Below are 21,918 nucleotides of genomic sequence, written 5' to 3'. Positions count from 1 at the left end.
GAGGCTCAGTCAACACCAGGGCCATAATGCGGCTGGAAGGGTTAGGTCATTGAAAAACCCAATTACCTCATCGGAAATAGAACCCGCGACCTTCCGGTTTGTAGCATATTGTCTTAAGCATCTACGTTACACCGTGCTCCCTTCGGTTAACAACATCACTCACTCACTCATGGAGCTCAGCCCTTCTTGAGAGGCTGCCAATTGCGCAGTTACTCAAGAACTTCCCAGCATTTTATGGAACCCGAAGGTTCATTACCGTATTCACAAGAGCCCTCCACTGGTCCCTATCCTGAGCCAGATCAATCAAATCTATTCGATACCATTCTGTTTCTCTAAGATCCATTTTAATATTGTCCACCCACCAACGTCTTGGTCTTCCCAGTGGTCTCCTTGCTTCCGACTTTCCCACCAATATCTTATATGCATTCCTCCTCTCCTACATTCGTGCTATATGCCCTGCCCATCTCATCCTCCTTGACTTGATCATTCTAATTCTACTTTTTATTAACAACATTGTTACATAAATTATGAAGCTCTTTTGTGGGATACACTGTCTCGAAACATTTCATATTCACTTTTAACATCAGATAACGCCACAACGCTTTGTGAGCAAATCTGTAACGAGTTGAGCATTTTTACGCGTGAACTCAAGCTTTCATTCGCTATGACGTCATAAGCTTCCAAGTTATGAGGAAAGAAGTGAAATGTCGTTCCTGTATTTCATGACAGTGACGATGCTTCATGGCAAGCAAGGAATTCAACGTGTTCCAGTTTATTCAGAGCGCTATTCAATCGCATGCACGACTCTGATGCCATCTGTTAGTTACATGGCGTAAACAAAAGAGAACGTGGAAGCCGATACATTATTATGCCACATTCAATGGGTTTATCTCGCTATTCCGTGCCACGAACTTTCACTATGGGGGGGAAGTCTTGCACCTTAATTAACCCCACAGCAAAGTATTTTTCTTGCAAACTTTGTTAGGTACCTTTTTTATTGTTAGTGGGGTGGGACTAAGTCCCTTGTAGTCCGCGCCATAGCTCAAGAGGTTGGTCGCTGGCTTCCCACCGCGGCGGCCCCGGCAGGAGAAACCGAAGTACTCGGAGCAAATCTGCCCCAGCGCCACTTTGTCCACCACAAATCCTACTTGACCAGACCCGGGATCGAACCCGGACCAGCTGATCAACAAATTGTCCTCTTTCATGGAACCCATGGTTTCATTACCGTTTACAAAAGTTAGGATCGGACCATATTCTGAGATATTACTATAGAGTCCACGCCTTCATAACCATTCTTTTAATGTTATCCTATTTTCTAAACCCAGGTCTCGCAGGTGGTCCTACTTCCTTCAGGGCTTCACACTAAAATATTACTATTTTCCGTATTTTGGAAAAAATAAAAGTAAGATTATGAGATCACCATGCTGTCGGTGCGTCTGTTAATCCGTCCCTATCAAATTTCGAACGCTTGAGCCAATCTTTACGAAACTTTGTATGTACTGTACTTCACGGCAAATGAGCCCATCTCAACAGCGCATTTCATAAATCCCTCCCATCAGTCTGTGTGTCCCTACTACCGTTGCCAGACAACGGCTGGGTAAACATGTTACTGTGGAAACGAATATACATGCAATAGAAGAATTATTGGACGCGTCGTTTTCTATGCGGTCCGTGTTGTATCAAACGCAAGTAGGCAATCTATTCTTCCCAGAACTTCTTGTTATGCATATGGTATTTCTCCATGCGTGCTATATGTCCGTCCCCTATAATCTCCCACAGTGTAATTTTCTTGTTCATATCAGCTGAAGAGTTCAAATTATCAAACTCTTTCATTGTGTAATATTTTACATTATCCAGTTACACGAAACAAAAAAAAAATGGTGATCCTCCGTGTGGGGGTTGGACACAGGCTAAATTTCCAAGTTCACAGCCTACATATTGAGTGAAACCGTGATTTCCAAGTCTCTCTCAAGGGCTGTAACGTGTAAGTGTGGCTCAAAGGAAGGGTTAAATGTGGAAACTGCAGCTAGAAATGGGAACAAACTCTCAAACTTCCCCCTTCCATTTTCGAGGAGTATTCCACTAGCAAGTTATAACATTAGTTCAGGAGTTGCAGACTGACTCAGGAGCCATAAACCGATTTCCTTCCGGCCGGCCACTGTTGCGTCATGGCCATTATGAAGACCCCTCTGCTGTGTGCCCTATGAGAATCCCCCCTCTCATTCCTCGTGTATGTGTGTAAATGTCTTGTAGACGGATATCGCCGAATTTCCAGGGAAGACGCTGCTTCCATCTTCAGGGTTGAAGTATACCACTGCAACATCACATCAGTCTACAAGACTACAGGACGTCACAAAACAGAACATCGCAATCTGGACAAACACCGCCATGATAACCCACGTTCTTTATCATGGTGTGTTTCGCTATTATAGGAGAGCGAAAGTTATCACAGCGGTCATTGTAATGTTTGATATACTTTTTGTCTGATATCTGACGCCGTATACTTCGGTAGATATTCATTAACCTATCAGAGCAACTTGATATCTCCATCATCGGGGTGGAATACTACTTTTCCACTCTGAAGATGGAGGTAGAATGTTTCTCCAAAATGTCGGTAACAATCTACAAGACTACATGGTGTAATGTAATGTAATGTAACAACAACAGGAACCTAAAATATCACAATCCTTGAACGTCTGACTATGGACCGGCAGACTTAACCACTACACGACAAATGTGGCATTATTTGTTTACAGCTTACATTACGACAGAGCCGGGATAGCTCAGTCAGCCCAGATTTAATTCCCCGTACGGAAAGATTTTTCTCTACTGCACAGTATCCAGACCGACTCTGGGGCGCACCCAGTCTGCTCTGCAATGAGTACCTAGGAAGGGGGGGGGGCTCTTCTACCGGCGTTAAAGCGGCACTCACCTCCATCTATTACCGAGGTCAAGAATGGTGCAGCGATACCTCCACTCGCACACAAGTCTTCACGGCGTGGTGTTTAATTAATTAAGCACAGGGACAACTTTACCTAGAAGTATACAGCGTGGAATATTGGAATGATTAGTGAATAATGAATTAGAAACATCTGCAAGGAAGTTTCCGTGTCGTAATTTGAAGTTTTATCGATGAATTTGCCTGGAGTGACTGAGAAAGAACGCGAAAATTATCAGTCAAGAAGTCAGTGTGTCGACCGAGATGTTATGCAAACGTCTATCTCACAGATAAAGGTAAAGTTATCCCTGTAACAGGCCGTGGAGGCCCATAGGGTTGTGAGACGTCGAGGCTCCCACATTTTCTACACAATCGGTTCACAGATGGGGCTGAGGTTGTCAGCCTTACGCGCCAGCCGCCTTCCCCCCCTCTCCAGGAAGATTACTGGCGCTCATTTCTGAGTCGACTCCAGGGCCATAGTGCTGCTGGAAGGAAAATTGAAAAATCCACCTCATCGGGACTTTAATCCACGACCTTCCGGCTTGTAGCATAATATCTCAACCAACTACGCTACCGCTTGCCCCCCGTCACTCTAACAGACGTCAGGTAAATCACCGGCTGAGCCAGCTAGCTCGGTCAATACAGTTCCGCCCTGGTCGAAACGAGTAATGCCTCAGATAGGATGGGCCGTGTCGTGACAAGACCTCACAGCTGGAACCTCACCTCTCGAACGCTGTACTTAGGTCACGTGCAGTGTGGGCCCACAGCTGCCGAGACAGGGTCGTTATTGCTGCTGACTGTGAATTGTAGCTTTCTAAAATCCGACCCACGCGAAATCAAACGCAGTTGTGTAGATCTGAAAAGTGTATCAGCCGTGCCTCTAGCGCAAGATTGATGTAAGGAACACGAGGTTCCCCCCGGACCCTGGGCGCGGTCGACCAGGTGTCTCTCAAACCACTTTCCTCTGCCTGCTACTTACTGTTACGGCGTCTGCACACGTCCCAACAACAATGTACGGTTGTGCGTCGAATTTTCATGATGGAGCTACTATGCGTAACAATATATCTGAGCATCCTATTGCACTGACGTATCACTCGTGCAGGTTCTCTTCTGTTTATGACGCAACACCAAACTTACATTCAGCTCACTAAAACGTCAGTCCGTGTACATGTTTCGGCCTTCAGGCAACGCATTTTGATGGAACCTGCTGCACTACGAGTACTACTGACACAAGCGAGCACAATGCAGTATGTTCCATCAAATTGCGTTGCCTGAATATGGCCCCGTGAGGCCGAAACTTATACCCAGACAGAGAACATTATTAGCGACATTTTAGTGAGTCGAATGTAAGTTTGGTTTCATCTGAAATAAAAAGAAGAGAAAAATGAGTTTCGTGATGGGAGATTAGAATTGCCTTCTTACGTTATATTTCTTGATTATCCCTTTGACATCTTTATCGCCTTTCTTTTCTTCATTACAGCTTTCCTATCCTTCCTCTTTGTAGGTCCCATCATCAGTTCTTTCCTCTTTCCTTCCTCCCTCTCCTTCATATTAAAACAGATCCTTCACCCTTGTTCTCCCGTTCCTCTATCCCTTTATTTCCTCCCTTCCTTTACTTTCCAGCCCTTGTATTTATTTATGCTATCGTCATTACTCTCGCCGTATCCTTGAAACGGAGAGTTGTGCTTCACAGAGCATGACACGAAATTAATACTATTTGTGTGCAAATTCCAGGAACTGGCTCCTAGACGCGTGGGACATTTGTACTGATTTGTCCGTTGCCACTCTTGTTACTATTATTCATGACTGACATTAACAACATCAATTCAGTCAGTGTAGTGACTAGACTACAGTCTGGACGACCGAGGAACCGGCTCTCGATTTCCAACAAGAGAAAGAGATTTTTCTCTTCTCCACAACGTCCACACCTGCTCCGGGGATCAGCCTGCCTCATATCCAATTGGTATCCGGAACGCCTTCACGAGGGTTAAAGCGGCCGGAGCATGAAAATGACCACATACCACCATCTAGTGCCGAGGTTAAGAATACATGGCACCATACCTTCACTGACGTATAGGTTCTCGTGAGGTGCTGCTTAATTAAGCAGTGGGAGCGCTTTATATTTAAACTGTTGCAAGAGACATTTGAATTTCATTACATTTTCACAGGATTTATTAGCCATGCTTTTGTTATCATTTTGGTCTGCATTCCTGTAAAATGACACGAACACGTACCTGGTATTCTCAACGTTTACGTAACATTCTCTCTTCCTCTCTGATATTCCGTTGTCTCTTTTATCGCAACTCGTACCTACATTCATTTTGAATTTCTAGTGAAATGTTAGGAATTCAGTCAGCCGTTCGTACGAACTACTTCTGAAAAGGCCGAACACTGGACATTATCCCGCATTGCAGAAATACCGCTCGTATTTCAAACCACTGCGGACGGCAGAACTCTGCATTTTAACTGCAGTTACAGGCACTAGTGGAATGTCCGTTGAAAATTCAACATGAAAATTTTAAAATCCTTATCTGCAGCTACTGTGTTAACTGAGGGACACTTTCAAATAACGATTTCACTGACTATGTGGGCTCTAACCGATCGGGCTGGTCTAGACGTAAGTACAGACTTGCAGACAGAAGACTTTCGTAAGGTTCGAGGGTCTCACAGACGTGTTTATAAAGAATTCTATCTTCTGGGATATGACGCAGCATAGTTAGTTGAAAGTCAACCGACGTTCGCTCGTCATCTACTTTCACGCTTTTTCGAACCTGAAGACGGAGGCGATATGTTCTCCGAATCGTCGATTAATCTTCAGCGGAATACACGGCATTATACGCAGAAGACAGCACTGTTCAGGAGATTTTCGGGTTTGAATATCGACTGAGACATCGGCTATCCTGACTGAGGTCTTTCGAGGGTTTACTCAGCCTCTCTAGGCAAATGCCGGGGTAGTACCTCGATTAGGCTATGACCACTGTCTTTAAAGCTTCTCCAATTCGTCAGTCCCTACTATACGACCATAATAGCCTTGAACTGGAAATGTTGTTAAATAATTTACTAAAAAAACGAAAACTTATGGGAAGATAGCAGGGCAGAATAAACATTATTATTATAATAATGATAAATAGCTACAATTATCTTGTTCGTCAAACACCTACGCTTCCATACCGATTCAGGACACTGTAATAGCGACTTCAACATTGTCGTTTACTACTGTCATCTTCTGGTCCTGTCGTAACTGGTTTCCATGGATACTCTACGAACACTGTACTAGCTACTATATACGTGTAGGAAGGTAAAGCTATCTCTGTAACAGGCCTTGTGGGCCCATAGGGTTGTGAGACGTCGAGGCTCCCAAATTTTCTAGACAATCGCCTCACAGATGGCGGCGAGGTCAGCTTTACGCACCAACATATCCCTGCAACAGCCCGTGGAGGCCCATAGGGTTGTGAGACTCGAGGCTCCCAAATTTTCTAGACGATCGCCTCACAGATGGCGGCGAGGTCAGCTTTACGCACCAAGCTATCGGGTAAGAGGCCGTGGAGGCCCATGGGGTTGTGAGATGCCGAGGCTTCCACGTTTTCTCTAGAAAAATCGGCTAACAGATGGCAGTAAGGTTGTCAGCTTTACGCACCAACCTATCCCTGTAATAGCCCGCGGAGGCCCATAGAGTTGTGAGACGCCGAGGCTCCCAAATTTTCTAGACAATCGCCTCAAAGATGGCGGTGAGGCCAGCTTTAAGCACCAACATATCCCTGTAACAGCCCTTGGAGGCCCATAAGGTTGAGACGTCGAGACTCCCGAGTTTTCTAGAAAATCGGCTCACAGATGGCGGTGAGGTTGTCAGCTTTAAGCGGCGGCAGCCCGTTACACCCAGGAAGATTCCTGGTACTCATTTCTGTTAGACACTGAGTCGACTCCAGGGCTGTAGTGCGGTTGGAAGAATTAGGTCAATTGAAAAATTCAACGACCTCATCGGGAATCGAACCCGCGACCATAAAGCTTGCAGCATAGTGCCTCAACCAACTACTCTACCGCCTGCCCTCCTCGCTGTCATATTGCTGTACACAACTGATCTAATATGTTTCTAGGAAACGTGGATGTCCTCAAGCACGCAGCTACATCCCCGAAGAGAGAGTTGCTTTTCGTAATTTTCTCAAATCAGTAGAGTAATGCTAGACGGAAATTACTTCACTGAGTTCCTCTTTTAGCTACAGGGGTGGGTAAAACAGTATCTTCTTACTGCGATCTCAAATGGGTCTGTTACAGGAAACAAAACACGGTACACACGATGAGTTTATGTACATCACAGTGCCGAATGGTATAAGGTATTAAGTGTCTTCGCCCACCCAAACTCTTGGATCGTGGGTTCGAATCCAACTCGAGGCATGGATGTCTACCCGCCTTTCATCTGTGTCTGAGCTACCTTGTGTAGGTAGCGGCCTTGCGACAGTGCTGATACCCCGTCCGAAGAATCCTACCAACTGCCTATAAGATCCAGATTTCCAGATCAATTCTGATGGGAAACACGCGGTAGCGTAGTTGATCGAGGTACTAAGCTATAAGCCGGAAGATTACAGTTCGATTCCAGATGAGGTCATTCCATTTTTCAATTGACCTAATCCTTCCAGCCGCACTATGGTCCTGGGGTCGACTCAGCCTCTAACAGAAATGAGTACCAGGAATCTTCCTGGACGTAAAGTGCGGCAGGTGCCTAAGGTTGACCTCACCGTTATCTCTGAGCCGATTGTCTAGAAAATGTTTGGAGCCTCCACGTCTCACAACCCTATGGGCCTTCAGGGCCTGTTACCTTTAGCAGGCCAGAGAGCCTAAGGGCCCCCATACACACACAGTTTGGTCTCCAGTTCGGCCTGCACAGTTGAAGACTGAAGGGCAAAACTGATGTGTGTGGTGCGGTCGGCCGGCCGGCCGGCCAATCGTTTGGACTGTTAGCCTGTGGGAAACCCGTCAGTCCGTCAGTTCTGCCTGCAGGACCGTAGAACGTGACGTGTGTGACTCAACATTATAGGCTGGAAGGCCGTGATTGTGGTATGAAGCCTGCCGCTTTATCTGCGCGTGTATGGGGAGGAAGGGGAGGGGGTAAACTGTCACAGTTTTGCCTGTAAGGTCGATCGGAAGGCCAAACTGTGTGTGTATGGGGGGCCTAATACGAAAGGTAGAAAGAGAAGCCTATAAATGATATTTTCTTTCAACAGTGCCCACTGTCTCGACGTTTCTCATTAAAAAGAAAATAATTACAGAAAGCTGACACATATAGATATAGAACCTGCACGATAGACAAAACTATTATTAATATATCCCATAAGTCTAACTGAGCCTTACTGCTGGAAACTCATTACAGTGTTTTTCTAAGGGAAGTTTAGCTTTATGCTACCACAGTGATGAGCGTGACATCAAGGACTGACAGCCAATAATGCTACTTAATTACGTTTAAGTGAGTCCCTCCACAGCTCCATTACAATGGGTACACTAGCATGGGATGCATACATGTGTGCTCACTACATGAGCAACAGATAATGGATCGGAAAGGATGTGGAAGGAACCGGTGTGACCTAAATGAAGACATTATCCCAAGAGTCTGAAGTAAATCATGAAAGACCTGTCACGATAATGAGTGTCACGACCGGGATTCGAACCCACGATCAACAAGAACACGAAAAAGACAGACGAATAATAAACTGCAAATAATATGGAAGGAAGTGGTCGTGTACTACGTTATAGTATTACCCCGGCATTCATCTGGAGCGACAGGAAACCCAGGGGAAACTTCAGTCAGGACAGCGGGATGAGCCCCAGGCAGAGGTCCGAACCCTGGATATCCCGAGTTTGGAGCAGACGTTGAAATCAGGGAAACTGGTTATGAAGCCATTGTCGAAGGAGGGGGAAGCTGAGTCAGAGCGCAAGAAGTGGCTCCGGGCTCGTGCTCTGTATCCGATTATGCAACACCACGTGCAGGCCTCACTGATCGTCACTCAGGCACGTTCAGATTTAGGACAAAGAACCTCGTACCTCAACATAAATTAGTGAATGCTTGAACTTGCCTGATCATTGGAAGGTTTCTGACAACGTTCAGTTGTTAGCAAACTCTCTTTACTTTGAACAAGAAGTTCTGCGAAGAACTAATCGCCTGTTTTCCTTGATATGACAGGGACCGTACAAAAAACGACGCTTACAATACCTGGTAATATTCTATTGCTGCTTTTATTTGCTGCCGCAGTAACGTTTTCATCGAGCCGTTGCCTAACAGCGATTATGGATTTTTACCGAGCCGTTGCCTAGTAAACGACAGGGTTAGTTTTACCGAGCCGTTGCTTAGCAGTGACAGGGCGTACACAAATAGACACGGACTGATGGGAGGGATTTATGAAGTAAGCCGTTGAGATTGGCTTATATGCCGTGATATACATACGAGGTTTCATAAATTTTCGTTCAGGCATTCAAAAATTGATGTGAGGACACACATACAAATAAACAGCATAGCGATCGCATAAGCATCTTTTATTTTTTTCAAAATAAGGAAAGTAAGCTAAAAATAAAATGAGGCTTATGACATTACCTTGACGTTCGTGTCTGAGTAACTCCCAACGTTGCTAGGCAACGGCTCAGAAAATTCGTTCCCGCGTCAACAAATATATCCGCAACAACAGAATTAATGTTGGACGCCGTATTTTCTATACGATCCGATTAGTTCTTCACAGAACTTCTTGTTCGTTACATAATTATTACAGTGAAAATTCTACGTCATATTGAGGGTATATTTAACCCTGTAAGTGCCAGCTGTTATTTCCACATTGCCAAACTCAAAATACATGGGCAAATAATGCTTCTCCGCAAGAACTTAAAATGTAAGGAAAAGAGGCTCGTCTAAATGTTACATATTCAGATAAAACGTCAACAGATGTCACATGCTGTTACATATATGTTTTTGTAAAGTTTGAAATTTGAACACTTGGCACTTGTTGGGTTAATTTATGCGACGTTTCAGGAGCTCTATGTGCTGCCTTCATCAGGCGTAGAAAGCGAAATTATCCTACTCAGGTGGCCTAGTTAGACAGAGCTTGTCTTGATCACTAGACTAGCTCTGTGCCACGGGCCCAAATAAGTAACAGCCTTCCCAATTTAAGATCTGATGTCAGAAACTCTAGCTTCCGAAACGTCGTATAATTTAGAATTAGCTAAGACAATTAACAATGTCCTATATTTATCTTCAGCTTTGGCTTTGCTTCCCACCTGCTTTCACGATGGTTCTTTGCTTGGCTTATTCTTCGACCCTGAAGATGGAGGTGACATTTTCCTCCGAAACGTCGGTTGACTTTCAACGGACTACAAGGCGTTATCTACAGAAGCAGTGAGAGCATGAGATCCTACATGATGCAGGACGGATTACTGGAGTCTAATATCTTTCAGATATTCAAGCGCCCCAAGTCAGAACTCACATAGCCTCTATTCCTGGTGAGCTGAGGTTCCACCCACGAACTCCTCAGTAATACGTTTTGTAGAGGAGATACACGATGCTGAGGACAATTTTTGGACCGAAGAGATTGAAGATAGGAGATTAGAGAAAACTGCATGAGGAGCTTCATAACTTGTGCTCTCCGCCAAGGATAATTAGAATGATCAAGTCAAGGAGGATGAATTGGGAAGTACATGCAGCATGCATGGGGGAGGAGTGCATAAAGGATTTTGGTGGGGAAACCAGAAAGAAAGAGACTAGGAAGATTAAGACGTAAGTGGGTGGATGATATTAAAATGGATCTTAAGAGAGACAGGATGGGGTGGTATGGACTGGATTGATCTGGCTCAGGATACGGACCAGTGGAGGGCTCTTGTGAACACGATAATGAACCGTCGAATTCCATAAAATTTTGGGAAACTGTTGAGTGGCTGCGCAAGTGCAGGCTTCTCCAGAAGGGCTCACAAGTTAGGATCCAAGCCAGTAGTCAGGGAACTGTTGCAGTCTTCCCTAGGGAACATAAAGGCACTACAGGAGTGGAGTCGGCTTCCACGAATGGACGTGACAGCAGTATGGACAATGCTTGCGTGTTGAAAATGTAATTATTTGGGTGGAACTGACCTTTTAGTTAATGGACTCGACTCCGTGCCCGTTGTTTGTGGTTCCCAACAAATTTAACAACTCAGATTAAAAGATGTCCCTGTGCTCAACGAATGAAGCACTACGCCATAAAGGCGTATGGGGGAGTGGATGTATAGAGCCACAATTTCTTGACCTCGACATTAGCTGGAGGTGAGTGGTCAGCTTCACGCTCCGGCCGCTTTACCCCCGGGGGAAAAGAGCCCCCGGTACCCATTGCGTAGGAGGTTGGGTTGACCCCAGAGTCGGTCCGGACTATCTGGAAAAGAGGAAATTCTTGCCCCCATCGCGACTGGAACTCCGACCCATTGGTCGTCCAGCCCGTAGCCAGTTGCTATACCGACTACGCTACCCTGGATCCTAACAAATCAGATTAAGTATTTACTACTACATATACAAACAAGAAAGCAGATAACGGTATACTACTCGTATAATTATGTGGTTAATTGGCCACCACGTCGTAAAGACAGATGGACCAGATGCAGGTGAGTGGCGAGCTTCATGCCGCCGGAGAAGAGCCCATTTTCTTACCGGGAAGACAGGTTGGCCATAGAGCCGGTCTGGATGATGTGGAGAAGATATCTCCTGTTCTTGCCGGGAATCGAACTAAGATTTAACGGTCTTGTGGTCACCATACTCATTCAGCTATTCCGTCTCTGGCACGCTGACCAAATTTAAGTGAGATGGGTTGTGCATGTTACACGCATTGGCGTGATTAGCAATCCATACCATTGTTTGTCAGGAAGGATTTCTCTTGGAGGACTTAAGCGTGGATGTGAAAATAATTAAAGCTACTTTCGATTGTATAGAAACAAGTGGCCGTGAAATAGCTCAGGCGGTTAGTCGCCGGCTTCCACAGCGGCCGCCCGGGTTCGAGCCCAGGTCAGGTCATGTGGGATTTGTGGTGGCTAAAGTGGCACTGGGCAGACATTTTCCGAGTACTTCGGTTTCCTTTGCCACTTGTCTTTCCACAGACTGCTCCACATTCATCATCTACCAACCGGGGCTGGTACAGGAGGACATTCGTTGGCCGACGTACCAAGTGGACTGTCTCACACACCACACCAAAGGGGGGGGGGGAGGAACTGTGGACTGGATTCAAGTGGCTCATGATAGGGTCTGGTGGCGGGATCTTGTGAATACAAATGAACCTTCAAATAAAAAAATCGGGGAATTTCTTCAATAGCGGAGCGACTACTAACATCTCTAAAGGTTTCTCTTCAATGGATTTAGTTAACGGAAACGCTAGGTAAACACGGACAACAAACATATCGCCACAATTTTGTCACTTTAATAATACAAGCTGATTTTTATGCAGCCGGTGGGTACAGTACCCAGTCCGTCGGATGGGTGTGTTCTGATGTCCTAACTTGTCGGATCATTGTTCATTGTTTGCCTCGCCCACTTAATTATTCTCTTCGAAATCATTACTTTCCTATGAGAGGGAACCAATATCCGGTCTGGTTAACCGCTCGTTAATTGAAGCAGTTTGAACAAACTGCTTAATTACCGTACAAGCCTTAATTGACAATTAATCAAAAATTTTAAGATTCAATAATGCAAGTCCCAGCTACGGGTCTCCTTACCTCACAGGGAACACCCCGTCTCCATGACAACCACAAATCGACTGGTTAATACTACCCAGGAAAATAATCGCGGTTTACTGTGGTATTATGCAGAAAACTGCGGAGTCTTTAGGGCTAAACCAAGGGGCAGATATTGTGTTCACCGTGCTTTAAAAGTTAAGGAGCTTTGTTTTATGTAGTATATAGACCATATTATTTCAATTGTTTTATATTTTCTGATAGTTGGTTGAGGCACTATGTTACAAGCCGGAAGGTCGCAGTTCGAGTCCCGATGAGGTGGGTTTTTTCAATTGACCTAATCCTTCCAGCCGCACTATGGCCCTGGGGTCGGATCGACCTCTAACAAAAAATGAGAACCAGGAATCTTCGTGGGGGTTAAAAGGAGGCCGGTGCGTAAGGCTGACAACCTTACTGCAATCTGTGAGCCGACAGTCTAGAAAATGTGGGAGTCTCGACGTCTCACAACCCTATGGGCCCAGTAACAAATATAAATTACATTTTCAATTAGGTTTATACCAGATTGAATCAAGACAATTCTTAGTACCACTGGGTTCAAAACCTTTAGTTTCTCTGTCTCCAAGTTATAATATATATGTAGTATATAAGTACGGGTTAAGCGGCTCCGTAGTCTAGGGATAACGTTCCCAGCTCATGACTCAAGGTACGCGGGTTCAAACCCGGCGGAGGTCGTAGAATTTTTAAGGGCGGAAAAATTCAGGGAACAAGTCCTCCGGGAGAGACTTTAAGCCGTGGGTCCCGTGTCGTAGATTTACGGCACGTAAAAGATCCTCATGTCTCTAGGAGACTTCTGAGCAAGATTAGGCAAAGTTTCCCTCCCAAGTAGTTTCCAGTGCCTCCGGTAGATGGGGAAGTATCGGGAACCACTGCCAGCTTCGCTGGCTGAACGGGGCTGATATCGAGCACCAGTACCGGCACGGTATGGCGACTGGTAGAGTATCAAAGGGGGACGTACAATAGACTATCAGTCGCGGTGCATGGGGAAACCCACCCCCTCCAATAATAATAATATAAGTACGGGTTAAGAAAGGTAAAGCTATCCCTGTTAACAGGCCGTGGAGGCCCATAGGGTTGTGAGACGTCGAGGTTCACACATTTTGTACCCAATCGGCTCATAGATTAGAGGCCGAGTCGACCACAGGGCCATAGTGTATCTGGAATGATTAAGCCATAATTTTTAGGCTTGTGAAACTTAACAGGTCACATTGCTGTCTACGTGTCTGTGCACCCCTCCATAAATTTCGTTTTCTATGTGATCCGTGTCATGTCGAAGGAAAGCAGGCAGTTCTTTCCCGAATTTCTTTTTACTTATTTGAATGTAGGTCACAAGCACGGATGGGGCCATATTTTACCTTAAAGTTAGTTGAAATAAAGAACGTAAAAATGTTGACATTTCGTCGGTTCAATTTCATTTTCATTATGTCTCAGGCTGAAGACTGTAAGAGACAATGTAATATCACAGCAGGAAATTCGTCGTCCCAGTCAAACTACATTACTTTCAGACATCTTTAATGCTTTACGTAAGAGTAGCTCAAGTCTTTAATGATCTTATTTCTTTTACTGAAGCAGGATTCCAGTTCTGACGTCATCTCATTCAATTTTTTTTTGTGGTTTATTTTATCTCAAACTGTGTCGTGTCCAATAGGATGATTGATGAGTAGTTAATGGGAAAGGATTTAGAAGGAATATTTTCAACATAAAATTTCACGCAAATCCATGCAAATGATCTTGAATTGCTCCATATTTAGGGACGGTCAAACTTAACAGGTGCTCCGAAGGGGTAGAACATATTTAGGTAGTGAAAGTCGTGGGATACGTTAGAGATACTTTATTTTGGTGGAAGGGGAACTGCGGAAGAAATAGCATTATTCTGTTAAACGGTCCCGAGAAATCACTTGCTCGTCCCTCTGATAAGGGTATTATGAAAGTGAAGGAGTTAAAATGGCTGGAAGTAGTAATCTGAGACAGGTAAATGTAAAGTTGTCCCTGTGCCTAACTATTTAAGCTCTACGCCATGAAAGCGTATGGGTGGAGTGGATGTATTTATCCGCATTTTCTTGAGCTCGGCACTAGTTGGAGGTGAGTGATCACCTTCACGCCCCTGTCGTTTTAGTCCCTGGGAAAGAGCCCCCGGTATCCACTGCATAGGAGGTTGGGTGAACGCCAGAGCCGGTCTGGACGACATGGAGAAAATTCTTGACCCGACCGGAGCTCGAACATCGGTCGTCCAGCCCATAACCAATCGTTATACCGACTACGCTATCCCGGCTCCTAATTTGAGATAGGGGCCGCAGAATTTTTATTTTCTGAATTAAGCGCCTAAGATGTAACTGCCCTATTTCCTGCCTTGGAAGCAAACAAGAACACGCAAAGATATGAAATTCACTGTGCACGCTTGCCAATACGTACTGTAGCCACGGCGATGTGCAGATGTTGCGGTTGAGGTTTTGGACATGATCCAAATCTCTGTTCCCAGTTTAACTTATTAGAGTGTTTTTTTAACTACGGCTAATATACGCTTTGATGTTTATATGGAAAGAATACCTGCCAGGCGGAAGAACAGGCACTAATAAGTTCCGGCATTTTCGAATCCGACTGAATCGTTTATGATTGTTTCTTAGGTTACTTTAGGACGCTGTATCACATAGCGACGTAGAGACGGACAATTGTCCGTGTAGGGTAGTGAGCGTGGCGAATAATTGTGGATTCTAGTTCGTATGATTGGATTCATCAGCACTTCGGAAACAATATCTCTTAACTACAATTAATACAGCACTATCGCTGATTTACACAATTTACAGTTCATTGTTGCACACGCACTAGAATTCTTCGTCTTCACTAGTCGTCTCCTAGCAACGGATGTCAACGCAGAAACTAGCACTTCAAATCACTATGAAGCCTTCTTGTTTTCAATCACTTTGTACTCCTCTGCCCTAATCTGTACTCAACTAATCTTCACAGTTCACTAAGAACGTGCTCCATTCTCGTTCTTGTACTCTCAACTGCTGAAACCTCTTGGGGTCTCCACTATCTCAAGCTTAAACAGGTCTTCGTTGTATAGGCGCCGCAAGGATAACACACAAAATAAGTCACGCGATAGCTAGTACTGTTGGAGTGTCACGTCACTGCGTCTGCGCGGAAGTGTTTCTTACCGGTCCGTTACCTAGCAACGATCTGGCCATCCACGTTACAATAGAAAAGGATTTCTAATTTGTGGAACCAACTGCAGGCTGTTTGAGAACACAGTGCTGTGAATATTTGCCCTTAAGACAGAAACAGTAATAATTTAGAGGACGAAGAGGTTTATTTTTATGTATTTATTAATGATTTATTAAACAATGCTCCCAGTCAATGTTTCAGGTTATACATATAGTGTGCAAGGGTACATGGATCGAAAACTGGGGTCGTGGATTCGAATCCAATTGGAGACATGGATGTCTGTGTGTGTTTATTATGGTTTTGTGCTGTACTGTAATGTAGGTAGGGACCCTCCGACGGGCTGATCTCTTTCCAAGGAGATATTTACTGTGCATTGAATTACGAAACTGAAAAAGTAGTCAGGGCGACACAAAGGTCTGTAGAGCCATTGTTGAATGAATGGAGGTACACCGAACCTGGGACTTTGATCCTTGATGTTGATTTAAAATTTCAGGTTCTACGTCAGAGAAGTCATTACGTGTCTCCATTACAAAGACCAACAGACTAAAAACGTTTCCTGGGAAGAACCAATCGCCTATTTTCCTTTTATAGACAAGGACGTCATAGAAAATGGTTCTTCCAACATTTCTTCATTGCCACGGGAACGTCTTCACGGAGTTATTACCTAGCTGCGATACGGGGATACAGACAGACCCGCAAACTCTCCTATGTTAAGAACCGGGCCACATAGAAAATGACGCCTCCAAGAATTCTGTTGAGTGTATTTGTTGCCGTGGAAACGTGTTTACCGAACTGTTGCTTAGCAACGATAAGGGGAATACGCATACAGACAACACAGACTTATGGGAGGGATTTGTGAAGTACTCCGTTGAGTTGGGTTAAGGTGGCATAATATAAATACCAAGTTTCATAAAGATTTGTTCAGGGATTCAAAAAGACAGACAGGATGGAAATCGCAAATGCCTGTTTACTGTGAGAATCAGAGGAAACATATTAATACACCCTGTGGGCCGAACGCAGAATTCACTTTCTATGTTAAAGCAGGTGGAACATACAGAAAGCTTTAAGCACTTACATCTTAAATTATCCCGTATCACAAAGTGTGAACATAATTTGAATAAGGGTCAGTGAAGCTGGGATGAGTGAAGGTGAAATGTGAAATGGAGATTACCAGCATCGCAAAGTTCCACGTCTGTAAATCAAGCACAGAATTAATGTGCTGTGTGGTGTCTGCGACCAACCTCAGGCTGTGCCGACGCTATGAGACGATCTGGACATCCAAAATGCATCTACTTTCTCATTACAGTCCACAACAGAGCCGGTACAGCCTAGTTTCCGCAAACCACTACTCGGTAAACAGAATCCATTTAAGAAGATCTATAAGCCTGTGATAATCATACGTCAGTACAAATATTATAAACACAGGATAATGGCTAACGTACAGAAAGATGATATTTGTACTAATGTACCATTGTCACACACTTCTGGATCTTGTTTATATATGAAATATAAGCAGGACAGTGTTTTAGATAAAAACAGGACGATGGATAATGTCCAGAAACACAATATTTGTATTAATGTACCATTGTCACACACTTTTGGATCTTGTTTATATTTGAAATATAAACAGGACGATGGATAATGTCCAGAAACACAATATTTGTATTAATGTACCATTTTCACACACTTTTAGATCTTGTTTATATTTTAAATATAAACAGGGAGGTGTTTTAGATAAAAACAGGACAGGGGATAATGTCCAGAAACACAATATTTGTATTAATGTACCACTGTCACACATTTTTAGATCTTGTTTATATTTTAAATATAAACAGGGAGGTGTTTTAGATAAAAACAGGGCGATGGATAATGTCCAGAAACATAATATTTGTGGAATCCACTTATTTTACCTGATGCGACAAAAATTCTCCGGCTATAATATTTTTCGCATTCAGGATATTTAGCAACGATGCGTCAACCGCAGAGGTTATTTAGAATAGAACGCTATGAATGGTAAGCAGATAGATATTCAGGAGGGTGGAGGGTTGTAAACTATAGGGTGTAGGAGTACTGTCTCATGTTTACGAATATGAAAGTTACTGTTTTCCGGGATGTTCCGCCGTGTACTTTGGTTAAATCAAATCAAGACAGAAGAGGTTTCAGGTCCTCTGAAACGTCAGTATATTTATACCAGGCTAAACGGTGACAAATCCTAGAAAGTAGCAATGTTTACAATTTTAATTATAATGGACACTTACACAAGACGGCATTTTGATGGCTTTATTATTTTTATCTACTTCCCTTTCTTTGAAAAAATAAATAAAATTTAGGCTTATGAGATCATCATGCTGTGTGTGTCTGTATGTGTATCCCCTTATAACTTTTGAATGCATAAACCAATCTATATAACACTTGGCATGTATATATCATACCACCTGAACACATCTCAAAGGCCTAGTTCACGAATCCCTCCTGTCAGTAACACCATTATTAAAGCACAATAGACCATTGAAGGTCGCAGTGCTAGGCCCAATTTTATGGCTCACTCCTCATATTCAACACCAATATTATAGCCTCTCAAACTGCCGAGCAACCTTAACGAGGAAGCAAAGTGACATGAGGTCTGAAAGTCGAAATATTGGAGCCAGAAGATATACCGTTACTAGGCAAGGGCTTGGTAAACACGTTCCCACGACAATGAATACACATGCAAATATAGAAGAACTATCGGACATGATGCTTTCTATGGGGTCCGTGTCGATGCCAACCGTTAATTTGTAGGAGAAAGCAACTTACTAGGCACTAGGCGATAATTATTTCCAGAACTTATTATCTGAGTGATGCAACGTATACTCTCCTACCAGTGTCCACAGGGTGAACGGCATCAGGCGCTTCAATAATTCAAAATAAACTGGCGAAAGAATATACGCTCTGTAACTGAACATTTCTTTTAATATTTATATTAACTGCAGACACCATCTTTGTAACACTGCACAACCTTGATATACGACTCACAATATAGCAGTAGCGAGTACCAACATCGCGTCAAGCTGTGTACCTCCAGTGCGGCTCGAGGTCGAGTCTAGCTACTGACAGAACCGTACAAGCGCCATGCACACAGTGTCCAAGAAGCCGACAGCCTTATGTGAAACGCAAGTAAGGCTACATTTTTCTAACGGGCATACTCTCCATTGGAGCAATTACTAGTTGCACAATTTCCCGCGAGGAGTCGCTGATGTCGACCCAGATTTCGACGCGGTCTCGTTAATAGGCCTAGGTCTATTAGGTAATCGGAAGGAGGTAAAAAACCGGAGCAGTCTGAACAGGAACAAAAACAGAGTCGGTAACTTTATCATCGAGTATTTCAACTTGTCAGGCTTCTGTTCTTACTGCAGCAGTGGCACAAGCGACTCATGGCCAGTTGCCTGAGAAGGCTGGAAGCAGGAAATGCTACCATAACTTTCAGTCACATTACTAACACACCAAATGAAACAGGGTCCTTCCTGAAAAGCTAATAGCTGCTCAACTAGTCAAGACAGGCGTATTCATGGATCCTTATCATGCTTACAGAAACCAATGGGCCCTATTCTGAGCCAGGCGAATCTAGTCCACATTGTGACACTTATTTCTTTGATATCCATTTGAATATTATCCTCTTATCCACACCCAGGTCTTCCGACTGGTCTCTTTCCTTCTGATTTTCACACCAACATTTTATATGATCTCTCATCTCCCAAATGGGTTTTATCTTCTCCTTGCAAACAGAATTAACTGACTATCATACCATCAACTGGAATGTGATATTGTGTAGTCTGGTAGAAGCTCACTGACGTTTCGGAGGAACGTACTGTCCCCTTATTCAGGGTTGAAAAGCAAGCCGAAAGCAAATAACAGACGACAAGCAAACAGTAAGTCCCGGTTGGTTTACTCTTCGACCCTGAAAACAACGACGTACGTTCCTCAGAAATGCTGTGGACTTTTACCACACTGCACGGAGTCACATTCCAGAAGATAGTTACCTCTGTGAGAACTTCAAGTCCAACAAAATTAATGTGTCTATGAGAATGTTCCACTTTGTGTTTGGGTCAATTCTGGCAGAATTATAATATTTTGACTATAAATTGTGAAAACGCAAAGCTATCCCTGTAACAGGCCGTGGAGTCCCATAGGGTTGTGAGACGTCGAGGTTCCCACATTTTCTATACAATCGGCTCACAGATGAAGGTAAGGTTGTCAGCCTTACACGCCAGCCGCCCTTTAACCACAGGAAAATTTCTGGTACCCATTTCTGTTAGAGGCTGAATGGACCTCAGGGCCATAGTGCGGCTGGAAGGATTAGGTCAATGGAAACTCCAATAACATTGGGAATCGAACCCGCGGCCTTGCGGTTTTGTAATGACCTTTTAAAAGACAACGTCGTAGGACGGAACCGGGGTAGTTCAGTCGATATAGTGGCTAAGCTATGGTCTCGACAACCGAGGAGAGGGATTTGATTCCTCGCAGAGGCAAAACATTTTCTTCTATGCACAGCTTTCAGACTGGATTTCGATCTACACAATGTGCAGTGGTGGGGGGTGGGGGCTGTATCTACGGGGGTAAAGCAGTAACGGCGTGAAGCTGACCACTGACATCCACTTTTTTTATTGCTAGTGGGGTGGGACTAAGTCCTTTGTACTGCGGCCACTTCTGGCCTATTGTACCAGCCCCAGATGATAGGTGAGGGTGATTGTGGAGCAATTGGTGGAATGAAGATTGGCAGGGGAAACCCCAGCGCCACTTTGTCCATCACAAATCCCATTTGACGAGACCCGGGATCGAAACCGGGCCGCCGCGGTGGGAAGCCAGCGAATAACCGCATGAGCTATGGCGCGGCCACTTGACCTCCATTAAGGGCAGAGGTTAAGAACAGTGGATCTATACCTCCAGCCCCCATGCAGCTTCATGGTGTACTGCGTAATTAAAGCCAGGGATAACTTTGACTTCCTACTCCTATCGTCACAAAATGTAGGTCTTATGAGGAAAGTGAGACTAAGTGCACCTGACATAAGAGAGCAGTCCTGAGACGGGTCCTACGCAAACTTGTTAGACCCTACCGGAAGTTAGCCTAAGGTAGGCAGCTTTCTAGGATGACGAAAATCAAGCGCTCTTTCTCGGTACATTCCGACTGACTTTCACGTGTTTGATAGCTTTGTATCTTGCGGCTCACCGTTTATTTTGCCTCCCTACCCCCAAAACGTATTCAACCGCACCGAAAACATTTTTTTTCTGAGAAATGTTGTTTTACAGGTGTTTCATTACTGCATGGCCTTAACGACTTAAAAATCGTGTGAGCTTGCGACAGTACGCGGTAGCGTGGTTGATTGAGACACTATGCTTAGAAAATAAGAGATCGCAGGTTCAATTCCCGATGAAATCATTGGATCCCTACTTGTTTACTTCTTATTTGTTTATAAAGTACTTTATTATTTGTAGTAATTAAATACAAATAATTCGGTGATTTGCTCTGAAGCCCCGAGTTAATAAATATAAATCATGCAATAACTGAACTATGAAAAGAAATTTTAATTTCATGCATCCTGTTGTGTTATACTATGCAACTTCTTTATTACAACCGTCACAACACAACTAACATCAAGATCAGCGCCTAGTCGTTGTTTACATTCCCTACACAACGGACACTACTTTGTAAGATGAGGCACCGACTAAATAATTAACATTAATATTACATCTACATCACGAGCCTCCAATACATTTTTTTATATATACACAAAATATAGAATATTCCAATTTGTCCGTGGAAACGCAACAAAATTACAAAAACCAACGGCTGATTCGATGATGTAAACTATCAATCGAAGAATTTTATTCTTGTTTTATACTATAACTTTTGTTTTATATAATCTAATTTATTGTATTTTTACGTCAAGTATTTTATATAATTAATAATATTGGATCCAATTTTACTAGTACTGCGGTTCAGTGGGGTTTATATTGTAACGTGATTTGCCACTGAAGACGCCGTTCCGATTGTTAATTGGTTTATTTAACAACCTATAAGTCTCGGTTACAATTGATTACAACAACGTTATGGGTTTACACTC

The sequence above is a fragment of the Cryptotermes secundus genome, unplaced genomic scaffold, assembly GCF_002891405.2.
Source record: "Cryptotermes secundus unplaced genomic scaffold, Csec_1.0 scaffold26, whole genome shotgun sequence".
NCBI classification, from domain to species: Eukaryota; Metazoa; Arthropoda; class Insecta; order Blattodea; family Kalotermitidae; genus Cryptotermes; species Cryptotermes secundus.
Note: the sequence above shows the minus strand (reverse complement) of the source record.